We start from the raw sequence: 13,318 nt of genomic DNA on the forward strand, positions 1-13,318 counted from the left end.
TTAAAGAAACACCAAAAAGCTATTGAATCTGTGTATTATAACTTGTTCCCTTTATGCACATTTCTTTAGACTTTTAATATTCTAAGCAGTGCTGTAATATAGACCCTGAACATGTCATTTTGACATGCGTGCAAGGGGATTTGCAGGATGAATTTACAAAAGCAGAATTTTAAAGCTGATATACATTTACTACCAGTTTACTTCCTTAGGTATTTTTCCCATCTACATTGCCTGGGCCATACGTAGCTAGTGCTTAAACAGTGTTTCATACAATGAATACTATTGTAGAAAGTTTATGTATATTATCTCATTTAATCTTAGTAAAAGCCCTTTGAGGTGGGTACTGACTCTGTCTGATTTTGTAGCTACTGAGCTGCTGTGGAGATGGCTGTCAGCACTGTGACTGGAGGGTCAGCGTTGTTAATATTATGTCTGCTGTTATCGGTCTTGGGTTATTGCCAGTGTGATAGACACAAATGAGAGATATCTTGGAGCGGTTCAGCTGTTTTATTTTAATTATGCTGAGATGAAGCATCTTTTATGTTTGAGTCATAACCTCTCTGTTGAGTCAGGGTTCTCTGTCACTCTGATTTCGTGGACTCCCTATAAAAAGTTAGAGGTCGGGGTTGGGGATTTAGCTCAGTGGTAGAGCGCTTGCCTAGCAAGTGCAAGGCCCTGGGTTCGGTCCCCAGCTCCGAAAAAAAGAAAAAAAAAAGTTAGAGGTCTGCGATATGTTCTACACGAACTCTTCTCTTTCTTTCATGGATGGAGGGGATTGAACCCAGGGCCTCTTTCGAACCAAGCTCTGTTCTGCCCTCAGGCCCTCAGATCCATTTTAATATTCGCCTTTCTGATGTCTGTTCTATTTCCCTATAGAAGTTCTAGATTTTTGTGCTGATAAACTTTTCCTTTTTTTCCTTTTTTTCTTTTTTTCTGAGCTGGGGACCGAACCCAGGGCCTTGCGCTTGCTAGGCTGATAAACTTTTCAATCTTCTTTTATGGCTTCTGGATTTTGAAATATAAAAAGACAGGCTTTCTGCATTTCAGTCCCTGCCGATTGAATCTATCCAGCTAGAACAAGGACACAGAATTGTTGTAAGGGTCAAAGTGCTTGTGAACTGTAAATCATTAGACATGAAATGTAATGCTGTGTATTAGTTTATCTGAACACGTTGTACAGAGACTGTCATGTCTTCCTCTGTATTAGATAGAATAGAATGATATAATCTTGTGTAATATAGAAAATCAGGAGCGGGGCCTGATGGTACAGGCCTTTACTGGGCACTTGGGAGACAGAGGCAAGCTGATCTCTTTGTATTTGAGGTCAGCCTGTATCATAGTGAGTTTCAAGGCAGCCAGGGCTCTGTAGTGAAACTCTCACAAAACAAAACAAGAAAAAGAAGAAAAAGTTAGGGTGATTTTATTGCTAATGTTTTCCTAGAACAATTTGCATGGGCTCTTTTTTTTTTTCAAAAATGATTTCCACATTGTATTCACTGTGATAATCTTGATAAATTTGCATATTTTTCCATTCATTAGATATTTATGGAAATAACACATTTAAGGAGAAAAAGCAATACTATATGTATACATCATTACTGAAAACTGTATAGTATTATCAAAAAGGACTTTAGGAATGAATTTCTAATTTCAGGAAAGTTTTAATTTCAGAAGTAAATCCACAGAACAACACATTTCCTTCTTAACTGTCAGGTCCCAGGGCTCTGGCGTTTGGAATGCTTTCAGCTGCTGGGTTATTAGCCATAACGTGTCCTGGTCCTTATTCTTTAGTTACTTGTACAGTGTGCCTTCAATTGTCCAGCCACATTCAATTAATTTAGTTCTTAGCAACTTTTAAAAAGACATTAAAAAAATTTATGTGCATGGGGACTGGAGAGATGACCCAGTGTTTTAAATCATTGGCTATTCTTGCAGAGAACCCAGATTCAATCCTCAGATCCACTGATGGTCTCACAGCCATCCGTAACTCTGGTTTCAGGCATCTGATGCTCTCCACTTCTGGCTTTGGTGGGCACTGTGTACGTGTGATATACAGACAAAACACCAATATGCACAAAATGATTTGTCAATTAAGCAATGAAAACTAAATATAAGCCAGCCATGGTGTTGCACACCTTTAATCCTAGCACTCTGGAGGCAGAGGCAGGAGGATCGCTGAGTTTGAGCCTGCCTGGACTACAGAGTAAGTTCAGTATAGCTAGGGCTACACTGGGAAACCCTGTCTCAAAAACAAAACAAAACAAAAAACAAACAAACAAACAAAATACCAAAGAAAAAAGAAAAAAATGAGTATTGATATAGAGTTTAAATCCCCATATGGTGAGATAGCTCAGTTAATAAAGTCCTTACGGGGGGCTGGAGAGGTGGCTCAGTGGTTAAGAGCACTGACTGCTCTTCCAGAGGTCCTGAGTTCAAATCCCAGCAACCACATGGTGGCTCACAGCCATCTGTAATGAGATCTGATGCCCTCTTCTGGTGTGTCTGAAGACAGCTACAGTGTACTTACATATAATAAATAAATAAATCTTTAAAAAAAAAAAGTCCTTACGGTACAGGCACAAGGACTTGACCCCACTGATCTCCAAATCTCATTTAGAAAGCTGGGATATAATGGCATGCATCTATAATCCCAATGCTAGGGAAATGGAGAAGCTAATTCCTGAGGGAGGCGCACTGGCCAGTCAGTCTCATATAATCAGCAAGATCCAGTGAGAGACTGTCCTCAGAACAAAAGTGCACATTTCAAACACTTGACAACAAAAAGTCAAACTAAATCCAAAACAAAAGAACCCCTAAAATTTAAGTCTCAGTGTCTAAATTTTACCCTTTCCCCCCAACTATACGTTTTGACTTCTATCCAATACTAACATGCATATACCATAATTCATTTGAAGGTGAGCACGTTCAAGTCCAAGTCCTTATGGAGCTCATAGTCCAGAAGAAAACAGATAAGCAACAATTAGTGTGCGGCAAGATAACCGTGATAAGGATTTGTGCATGACATACCATCAGAGCACAGACAAAGGAGATTGAAAGGTCAGAAGCGCTTCTCCTTTTAGTTAATTCCATGTTGAAGAAACCAGTAAGAACACACTGAGGAGAAAAAAGTCACATGCATGGGCACTGTCGTGTGAGCAAGCCTTACAAATAAGCAGCTCGAAAGAGAGAGGCTTCATTCTGACCTATAATCCCAGGGTCCTTCCAGAAGCCGAGGTGGGAGGACTGGGAAGCAGCAGGTCACTTCTGCTCATAGTCAGAAAGCGGAGAGAATGAGTTAGCATGCTATCTATCACTCAAGTCCCCTTCTCCAGGGTCAAAGCCAGGACTGGTGCTCTGCACAGTGCATGGGGCTTCTCACCTGACTAATGCAGTCAAGATGATCCTCAGTGGCATGCCCAAATGAAGTGACTATCTTGTGATTCTAGACTTTGTCAAGTTGACAGTTAACACTGAGCACATAAGTACATTGTGTCTCTGGATAGAAAAGTCAAGATGCGGGGTTGGGGATTTAGTTGGGGTTGGTAGAGCGCTTGCCTAGGAAGCGCAAGGCCCTGGGTTCAGTCACCAGCTCCGAAAAAAAGAACCAAAAAAAAAAAAAAAAAGAAAAGTCAAGATGGATGAAATCGGAGCTAGAAGGGCAGGATAACTCAGCGGTTAACAGATTAAATGACGACATCTGGGCCGTTGGTAGCATACGCCTTTAATCCCAGCACTCAGAAGGCAGAGGCAGGCAGATCTCTGAGTTTGAGGGCACCTCATCTACAGAGCGAGTTCCAGGATGAGGGGCTAGAGAAGCCCTATCTGGAATCCCTCCCCCCACAAAACAAACAAAACAACAAAGGAGCAGATATCTTTGAAGATTTTCTTTGTTAAGACAGAATCTCATGCTGTAGCTTGGTCTGGACTCAAACTCAGAGGTCCAGCCTCAACCTCCTCCCTGTGGGGTAACAGGTGGGAGCACAGTGCCCAGCTCACTAAAGATCTCCAACTGTCATGCGCGATATATGAAAGGTATGATAGGTTGTATGTAGTTCACTTCCAGCTAGTCTGAAATGCTGTTGAAGTCATACCTACGAAATAGTGGAGATATTATTAAAGAATGTTTGGTATTTATTTACTGGCTGTTGTTTTAACTATTAGCCTCAGGTCCAGTATTCAAATAAAGTAATATATACTACAGAGCCAGTGTTTTTCTTTCATTGGAAAGAAAAGATCTGTAAGAATCAGAACATCTGGACAAGGATGTAGCTTGCTTGCTGGAGTGCTTGCCCAGCATGCGTGAGTTCTGGATGACTGTATAAAAAACTGCTATGGTGGTGCGTGCCAGGAATCCTGTTTCTTAGGTGAAGGCAGGGGGATCCGAAGTTTGTTGTCCGGCTGGAGAGATGGCTCAGCAGTTAAGAGCACTGACTGCTCTTCCAGAGGCCCTGAGTTCAATTCCCAGCAACCACATGGTGGCTCACAACCATTTGTAATGGGACCCGATGCCCTCTTCTGGTGTGTCTGAAGACAGCAACAGTGTACTCACATACATGAAATAAATCTTTTTAAAAAAAAGTTTGTTCTCATCCTGGTTACCCAGCTTAATTTCTTACATTCCACTTCTTTGTTCTGTGTGGGAGGGTGTCAAAGGATAACTTTCAGGAGTCAGCTCTTTACTGTGGGAACCAGAGATTGAACTCAGGTTGTCAGTCTGTTCCCCGAGTACTTTTACCTGCTGAGCCATCTCGCTGACTCACGTGGGCAGTTCTTAGAAGGAATTCCTAGCCAGATGTGGTGGTTTATACCAGGAATCCAGTACTCAGGAGGATGAGGCGGGAGGGTTCCTGTGTGTTCCAGGCCAGCCTGGGCTACAGTGTGAAACTATCTCAATAAAACAACAAACCAAACAAAAACCGCAGAGATTCCTGTAAATGGCTAAGGCATGTGAACTAATTTACCTCAATGCCTTTGTAACTCTCAGCCTAAATCTCTGTTTTATGTTGTGGCCTGCCGCCTGGCCTGAGCCAGGTGGCTCCAGTTTCATAGCAAATATGGTAGTTACTCAAAAGAACCAGTACAGTTCTAAGATCTATCTTTTGATCTGTCTGGCACTAGTAGGTGCCATGGTGATTTTTGCAGCTAAGTCGGGGATGTCAGTTTTATGCTAGAATGCCTTTGGTTTGAATGGCGATTGCGACTTATTTCCCAGCAGGGTGTCAAGCTCAGCAGGTTGCTTTTAGTTTGAATTATGCAGCCATCCTGAAATGTCCGCATTTGCTGTGTTGGCCCATGGAGAGGATAACTGCTGAGCTGAGTTGAGCTGAGCTGAGCTGAGCTGTCGTGTAGTTGCCATGCGTTTGTTTGCCAGTGTCCTAATCTGGAACTGAATGGCCAACTTAGGTATCACACAGAACAAATTATCACCTTTTTAGATTTGTTAAAGAGTTTTTATGATTTTAGAGAAAACCAAAATGATTAGGACATCAGCATATTTGTATTTCTTTCCTCACTTCGAGCGTCTTCCTTCCTCACCAACCTTTTTTGTTTGGTTTTTGGGGTGTGTGTGTGTGTGTGTGTGTGTGTGTGTGTGTGTGTGTTTGTGTGTATGTTTTGAGTCAGGGTTTCTCTGTGTACCCCTGGTTGGCTGACCTGGAACTTGCTCTGTAGACCAGGCTGGCCTCAATTCATCACCAGCTTTATGGATGCTCCATTCTGTATTGGGATGGACGTTGAAGATTCTCAGTACTGGCTCAGTTTTATCCTGTTATCAGCTGATAGTGTTTTAGTAGATTATAGGGTTTTATTTGCGTCTTCACTATTGTGAAAGATTGTTTGCTTTGTTTTTAAAGATTTATTTATTATATGTAAGTACACTGTAGCTGTCTTCAGACACACCAGAAGAGGGCATCAGATCTCATTACAGATGGTTGTGAGCCACCATGTGGTTGCTGGGAATTGAACTCAGGACCTCTGGAAGAGCAGTCAGTGCTCTTAACCCCTGAGCCACCTCTCCAGCCTGTTTGCCTTGTTTTTGATGTCAGTGTGTGATAACTCTGTGGATGTGGGATACAGCACAGTTGAGTAGAGTGCTTGCCTACCAACACAGAGTCCTGGGTTAAATCCCCAGAAGAGCATAAAACTGGGAGTGTTGGTTCACATCTGGCAAGTGGAGTCAGGAGTATCAGAAGGTTAGGGTTATCCTCAGCTACTTAGGGAATCTGAGGTCAACCCCGCCTTCCATGAGACCTTGTCTGAAAGAGAAAGAAAAAGGAACAAACTATATGTTTAAAGAGCATAGAAGGAAGAGCAACAAATTGGCATGTTTTTTTTTCCTGCTAGCTTGTCATCCATTCCTTAGAAAATCTGTTTTGGGGTGGGGAGAGGCAACAACAATAAACAAACCTCCATATGAACAAAACCCCCAAACAAACAACAGTTGAACAACAAAAGAAGTCTGTTAGGATCAGTGGTAGGTTTTGCTTTAAATAACTAACCGGTCTTATAAAAGCCTTAGAGCAGTGGTTCTCAACCTTCCTAACACTCTGACCCTTAACCGCTATTCCTCATGTGGTGGTGAACCCCAACTATAAAATTATTTTTATTGCTACTTCATAACTATAATTTTGCTACTGTTATGAGTCGTAATGTAAATATCTGATATGCGACCCTCAAGAGAGTCTCAACCCACAGCTTGCCTTACAAGTTGCTGGAAAGATATGTGTGCATACATTTTAGTCTCTTTGTAGAGACTAGTAGTAGTAACTTCTTGTAATTAACAGGAATATTGCTATGTTCGTGGAGAGACACACTTTATAGGGGTAAGTGCTTAGCTTTGGAAACTTAACTTTTGAACCCCAAGTCTGTATTAATTATCTTCCAACAGGTATTAATTCGACTGTCCTACCTACTTCCCCTTTTTATTACTCGAGACAGAAATCTCCCTGTGAATCCACGGCAAGGGAAACTGCTTTGTGGATCAGATCCACCTGCCTCTATCTCCCATTGCTTGGATTAAAGATGTGTGCCACCACACTCAGCGGCCTTAGTCCCTTACGTGGGAAATAATGTATACTTGGCAGAGAAATCATGAAGGTTAGAGGAAACATACATATAATAATTGATTGGAGCTGGAGGGATTCTCAGTGGTTAAGAGCATTGACTCCTCTTCCAGAGGTCCTGAGTTCAAATCCCAGCAACCACACGGCAGCTCACAACTGCTTGTAGTTTTAGTTCCAGGAGATCCGACACCTTCACACAGACATTCATGCAGGTGAAACACCAATGCACATAGAATAGAAATAAATTAAAAACAGAAACAATTGTCAGAAAAGAATATCTGGGCCATGGTAAGTGATGCCTGCAATTTACCTATAGAAGCATTTCAGCTAAAAGGGTGATCTGAGAATCCTGAACGTTTCCTTGATTTGTTGGGAAATGGAAAGATTAAAAAAAAAAGTATACGGTATTTAGTCCACTATCTTTTTCAATTGGCTTCAGCTGTAATTTTAAAAAATTATTAAATTTAAAATGTATTTATTTAGTATGTGTCCATGCATACCCTTGTTATGTGTCTAGGTGGAGGGTATGGACAACTTCTTGGAATCAGTTCTCTCTTTCTACCATGTGGGGCTTGTGTCCACCTTTAAACCCATCACCCGCAGGGTGGGAGTTTCTGAGGCAGATGGATCTCTGTGAGTTTGAGGCCAGCTTAGTCTACAGAGCTAGTTCTAGGACAGCCAGGGCTACACAGGAAAAAAAAAATCCTTCCTTGAAAAATCAAAGGAAAAAAAGGAAAAGTTTCAAAAAAAAAAACAAAAAAAAAAAAACCGTACTTCATTTGGAGGGGTGTTTTGCCTGCATGTTGTCTGAGCACCATGTGCATGCAGTGTCTGAGGAGATCCAGAGAGGGTGCCATATCCCCCGGGAACTGGAGTTACATACCAAAAGTTGGGAGCCAAATGTGGGTGCTGGGAATCCAGCTCAATTTCAATGTAAATGAAATTAACTTTAAAAAAGAGGCTAGGTGAGAATTTCCCCTCTCTCCTTCCTCCTTTTTCCCTCCCCCCTTTCCTTCTCCCTCCTCCTCTGCCCCCTCAACTCTCCTCTCCTTTCTTCTGTCTAAAAGTCCAAGTTGTAACACAGGTACAAAAATGTTTGGCCAGCTGCTGGCCTTAATCCCAGCACCTGGGTGGCAGAGGCAGGAGGATCTCTGGGTTTAAGACCAGCCCAGTGCAAGTTTTAGGTTATCCAGGGCTACATAACTAGACTGTCCTAAAAGCCAAACAAGAAATGTGTTTGTTTCCTCGTATACCACATAATTTTGGCATTTTCAAAAGACTACTAAAGGCCATTTCCTATTTAAGGACAAAAGCGATGAAGCTTTCCCAGTGCAGGCGTCTCGGCTGGCGCTGCTGGCATTCCAGGGAGGACAAGTCTTTGTTGTACAGGGCTGTGCTCTGCATTGCAGGACATTCAGTCTCTTTGGCTCCTGCCCACTGAAATGCCAGGATTGCCTACCCCACACCCCCAACCTCCCGCAGGCAGATTTTCACATGCCTCTAGTCGAGAAGCAGTGAGACTCTACCTGAACTATTATTATATGAGAAGATGGAGTATTACCAATTTTCATTTTTTAAAAAAGCCCATATTTTGTCTGAACACATGCTTAGTGAAGAATGCTTATCTAGCATGTGTGAGACTCTGGGTTCCATCCCCACCAGTAAGAAGAAAACCCAAGTTTTTACAAGCTTAAAATAACTCACAGTTGGCTGTCAGGTTTGACAACATTTGTCTTTAGCACTTGGGAAGCAGAGGCAGGTGGATGTCTGAGTCTGAGATTAGTCTGGTCTACAGAGCTAGTGTTAGGACAGCCAGGGCTCCACAGAGAAATCTTGTTTTGAAAACAAAAATCACAAACAAATCACTCATACTGAACAAATAGTGCTTAAAAGTCATGTTTTTCTTTCCTTCTTCCTTTCTTCCTCCTTCCTTCTTTTTCTCTTAAGATCTCATGTGACTCAGGATGCCCTCAAACTCACTATATAACCAAGGATTCCTTGAGTCTGTAATCCTCCCCCCTCCACTTCCTGGGTTCTGGGATTACAGGCATGTGCACCACATCTGGCCATGTCAAGGGATGGAGCCAGGGCTTTGTACGAGCTGGGTAAACACTCTGCTAACTGAGTTATAGCCCCAGCCTTAAAATGCACGTTTTCAATCATTGCATCCTTCCGGTAAATGTAAGAGTTATTTTGATCATCTGTTCCCCCCAAAATTTATATTTCGAAGGGCACCGTTCAGTGTCAAAAGGTACTATTCCAGGTCTGGGGAGATGGTTCAGTGGTTAAGGTGCTGGCTGCTTTGGGTTCAGTTCCTAGCACCTGAATGGCAGGTCACAACCATCTGCTTCTAGTTGTGGGAGATACAGTGCTGTCTCCTGGCCTCTGAGGGTACCAGGCGCTTACCTGCATACATGCAGGCAAAACACTTATCGCATAAAATAAAATAAACACACACTTTTAAAAAGGTGATACTCTGGAAATAAGACCCAAGACAGGCAATTCAGGGTCAGAAAACATATTAATTAACATTTCATGCATGACAAATAGTACATTTTCAAACTTTAAAATTAATCACTTTCAGAATTCTAAACTCAGAGTGGGTAGAAGGAGAGAACCGCAAGTCATTCTCTGACGTCTACGTGCTCACCACGGTGGCTCAAGGAGCTCCTCCCTGAATTAATAAATATATGCTTTAAAACACAACAGTCTCCTCCAACTCCCCCCCCAAGATAGATTTATTTGTTTATTTGTTTACTTATTTAAAACAAGGTCTCACTATGTATTCTTGACTGTCCTAGAACTCACTATGTAGACCTCAAACTCACAGAGATCCAACTGCCTCTGTCTCTTGAATGCTGGGATTCAAGGTGCCACTATGCCTGGCAACTTGAAACACTTTATTATTTGTGTGTGTGTGTGTGTGTGTGTGTGTGTGTGTGTGAGAGAGAGAGAGAGAGAGAGAGAGAGAGAGAGAGAGAGAGGAGAGAAAGAGAGAGAATCTTTAATTCCACCACCACATTGGAGGCAGAGGCAGGGGGATCTCTGTGAGTTGGAGGCTAGCCTGTTCTACAAAGAGAGACCCTGCCTTAAACAAACAACCCAAAGCCAAATCAAAATAAAAAATTTAAACTGTAGGAAAATACAATTTAATAAATACCACTTATATAAGTATTTGTCAAAGTTTTGGGACCTGATAGTATTATCATAAATAACATTTTTATTTTAAAATTAATTTTTTGGAGCAATTAATTTTTGTGTTGTACTATATTGAACTTTGAAAAAAAGACAACTTGTGTGGGAGTTGATTCTTTCCATGTGGGTCCCAAGGAGCCAGCTCAGGCTGCCAGGGTTGGTGGCAGGAGCTCTTGACAGCTTGCAAGGTTTGTTTTTGTTGTTGTTTGTTTTTGAGGCAAGGTTTATATGTGTGACTCTGGCAGTCCTGAAACTTGCTTTGTAGACCAGGCTGGCTTTGAACTCAGAGATTTGCTCGCCTCTGCCTCCCAAGTGTGCACCACCATCACCACCTGGCAGGTTTTTGGTTTTTAGTAAAAGGAAATAAAACATAAACACAGACTTCTTTTTTTTTTTTTTTTTTTTTCTTTTCTTTTTTTCGGAGCTGGGGACCGAACCCAGGGCCTTGCACTCGCTAGGCAAGCGCTCTACCACTGAGCTAAATCCCCAACTAAGGGTTTGTTTGTTTTTTTTTTTTTTTGACTTCTTTTTATTTTCATTTCATGTCTTGTTTTTTTTCCCCTATCAAGGCAGGGGCTGTTATGAATTTAGTTTGTATATTAGTGATTTTTCTCCTTGCTGTGAACAGGCACCTCTCAGAAAGCAATTTAAGGAAGAACTTGTATTGGCCTACGGTTTTGAGGGATGTTGTTGATGATAGAAGGGAAGGCGTGGGGGCAGGCAGCTCTGTAATCGTGGGAGTTCCCTGCTCACATCTCAGGAAAAAGAAGCAGAATACTGGTTCTCGTTCGCTTCTCACTCCGTCCCCCTTTACTCAGAGTCCAGCTCGTGTGCTGCACACACATCCTAGCTGTGTTTCCTCTCCTTGGCTGGTCCTCTCTAGGAAACCTCACGGACATATCCAAGTGTGCCTCCCTGATGTGCTAGGATCTCATCATCGAGGTGACGGTCAAAATGACCCATCTCAAGTCCACCCTTTATTAATTTGATACCCAAAGCAGCCCTTCTCAACCTCCCTAACACTGCAGCCCCTCATACAGTCCCACATGTGATGCCCTCCCTACAACCATAACATTATCTTCATTGTTAATTCATAACCGTAATTTTGCTACTGTTTATGTATCTGTGTTTTCCCATGGTCTTCAGCAACCTCTCTGCCTAACCTCCAAAGGGTTAGTGAGCCATGAGTGGAGAACTATGGCTTTAAAGTGTAATATTCCGGGGTTGGGGCTTTAGCTCAGTGGTAGAGCGCTTGCCTAGCAAGTGCAAGGCCCTGGGTTCAGTCCCCAGCTCCGAAAAAAAAGAAAAGAAAAAAAAAGTGTAATATTCCAGCCCCAGCTCGGACTGATCTTAAGAATCACGGTGTAGGGGCTGGGGATTTAGCTCAGTGGTAGAGCGCTTACCTAGGAAGCGCAAGGCCCTGGGTTCGGTCCCCAGCTCCGAAAAAAAGAACCAAAAAAAAAAAAAAAAAAAAAAAAAAAGAATCACGGTGTAGCTAAGGGTTACTTTGAACTGACTCTCTTGCATCTTCCTAATACATGCTGGGATTATAGGCATGTACTACCGTGCCTGGCTTCAAGGCTGTGAGGCTTTTGAAAAATCAAGAAAAAAGTTATATACTTTTTCTTTTTTAAGATTTATTTTATATATTTGAGTACACTGTTATTCTCTTCAGACACTGCACAAGAGAGCATCAGATCCCATATAGATGGTTGTGAGCCACCATGTAGTTGGGATTTGAACTCAGGACCTCTGGAAGAGCATTCAGTGCTCTTAACAGCTGAGCCATCTCTCCAGCACCAAGTTATATACTTCTAAAATACAGTAGCACAAAGTAAACATTCCCATTCTAAAAGAAGGAATAGAGTCACAGAGAAGAAATAATTGACTCAAAGCAGGACCAAAACATAGCAGCACAAACATCAAACCATGTAGTTTCATGGCTTCTCTCAACATTGTCAGGGCCTCAGTGGGCTTGGATAGCCCTGATCCTCCAGTGTACGCAGCCTTCCTCTTGGGTAAGCTGTGCTCAGTACCTCAGCTCTTGTTGGAGATGTCTCACGTTTCTGGTGCCTCAGCATCATAAGTCAGGCATCTTGACAGAGTCATCCACAGACCAGTCGGTATTCCCATGCACAGACTCCAAACCCGCTGCATGTTGTTTGGCCCCAGCAGCTCTGCTAACTTGGTGCCAGCCTCCATGACTGCCTCTTGTATCCAGAATGCCTGAAAAATCAGCATCGTGTTGATAACGAGTTCTGTCAGCTCTAAATGGAGCCAGGAAGGCTGGCAGTGGTGATACCCGCCTCTAATCCCCGCACTCGGGAGGCAGAGGCAGGCAGATCTCTGAGTTTGAGGCCGGCCTGGTCTACATAGTGAGTTGGAGGACAGACAGGGCTACACAGAGAAATCTCGTCTCAAAAAACCCAAAAGAGAGTGGGTGTCGGGGGAGGAAAGGGAGGAGACAAGAGAAGAGAAGGAGAAGAGAAGTAGCATAGGCTGGCTCTCTAGGGACAGCTGCAGCCATCCCTGTGTTGTCTGTGGCTGAACCTGGGGAGCCAGCTTCTCAGGCAGCAGAGTTCTAATAAGTACCCTGAAAGCTCTGTCCTCTCAGAAACTTGCTTTGTTAAACCTTGGAGCTCTCAGTGTGTGCTCTTTTGTTCACCATTGAGCTTGTGCAAAGTCTCAAGTGTCTGCACAGTGGTGCTAATGTCTCTAACAGTCCGCCCACCCTCAACTTTCATTGGCTTCAGTTTCCTTTCCCTACTAAACTGCACATTTCTATCCATAACTTTGACGGGGTTCACATTTTTTTTTTTGCCCTAGCGCACATTTTCATGTCTTTTCTTCTCCCCTTCCCTCCCTCCGTCCCTCTTCCTCTCTCTCCTCTCCCTCTCCCTCTCCCTTCTAGTAAATTGAGGTAAATACTGTGAGCCACAACCATGGCACAGTCCCTTTGTTCTGTTGTTGAAATTCTCTCCTTCCTACAACTTCAAACAAGAATTATTATTAAATGCAGGCCCTGCAGTTCTGAGGATATGGTCCAAAGCATAACCAGATCC

General features: G+C 42.7%; 1 protein-coding gene across 4 annotated transcripts in view; it reads left to right on the top strand.

Moving 5' to 3' along the window:
- Tesk2 (testis associated actin remodelling kinase 2) overlaps positions 1 to 13,318 on the top strand; it is a 91,875-nt gene that overhangs the window by 12,149 nt on the left and 66,408 nt on the right. The window contains exon 2 of one of the 4 annotated variants that reach the window (XM_039109209.2): positions 2,916 to 3,057. The gene's annotated coding sequence lies outside the window, so the exon portion shown is untranslated. 4 annotated transcript variants of the gene reach the window in all.

The sequence above is a fragment of the Rattus norvegicus genome, chromosome 5, assembly GCF_036323735.1.
Source record: "Rattus norvegicus strain BN/NHsdMcwi chromosome 5, GRCr8, whole genome shotgun sequence".
In the NCBI taxonomy this organism is placed as follows: Eukaryota; Metazoa; Chordata; class Mammalia; order Rodentia; family Muridae; genus Rattus; species Rattus norvegicus.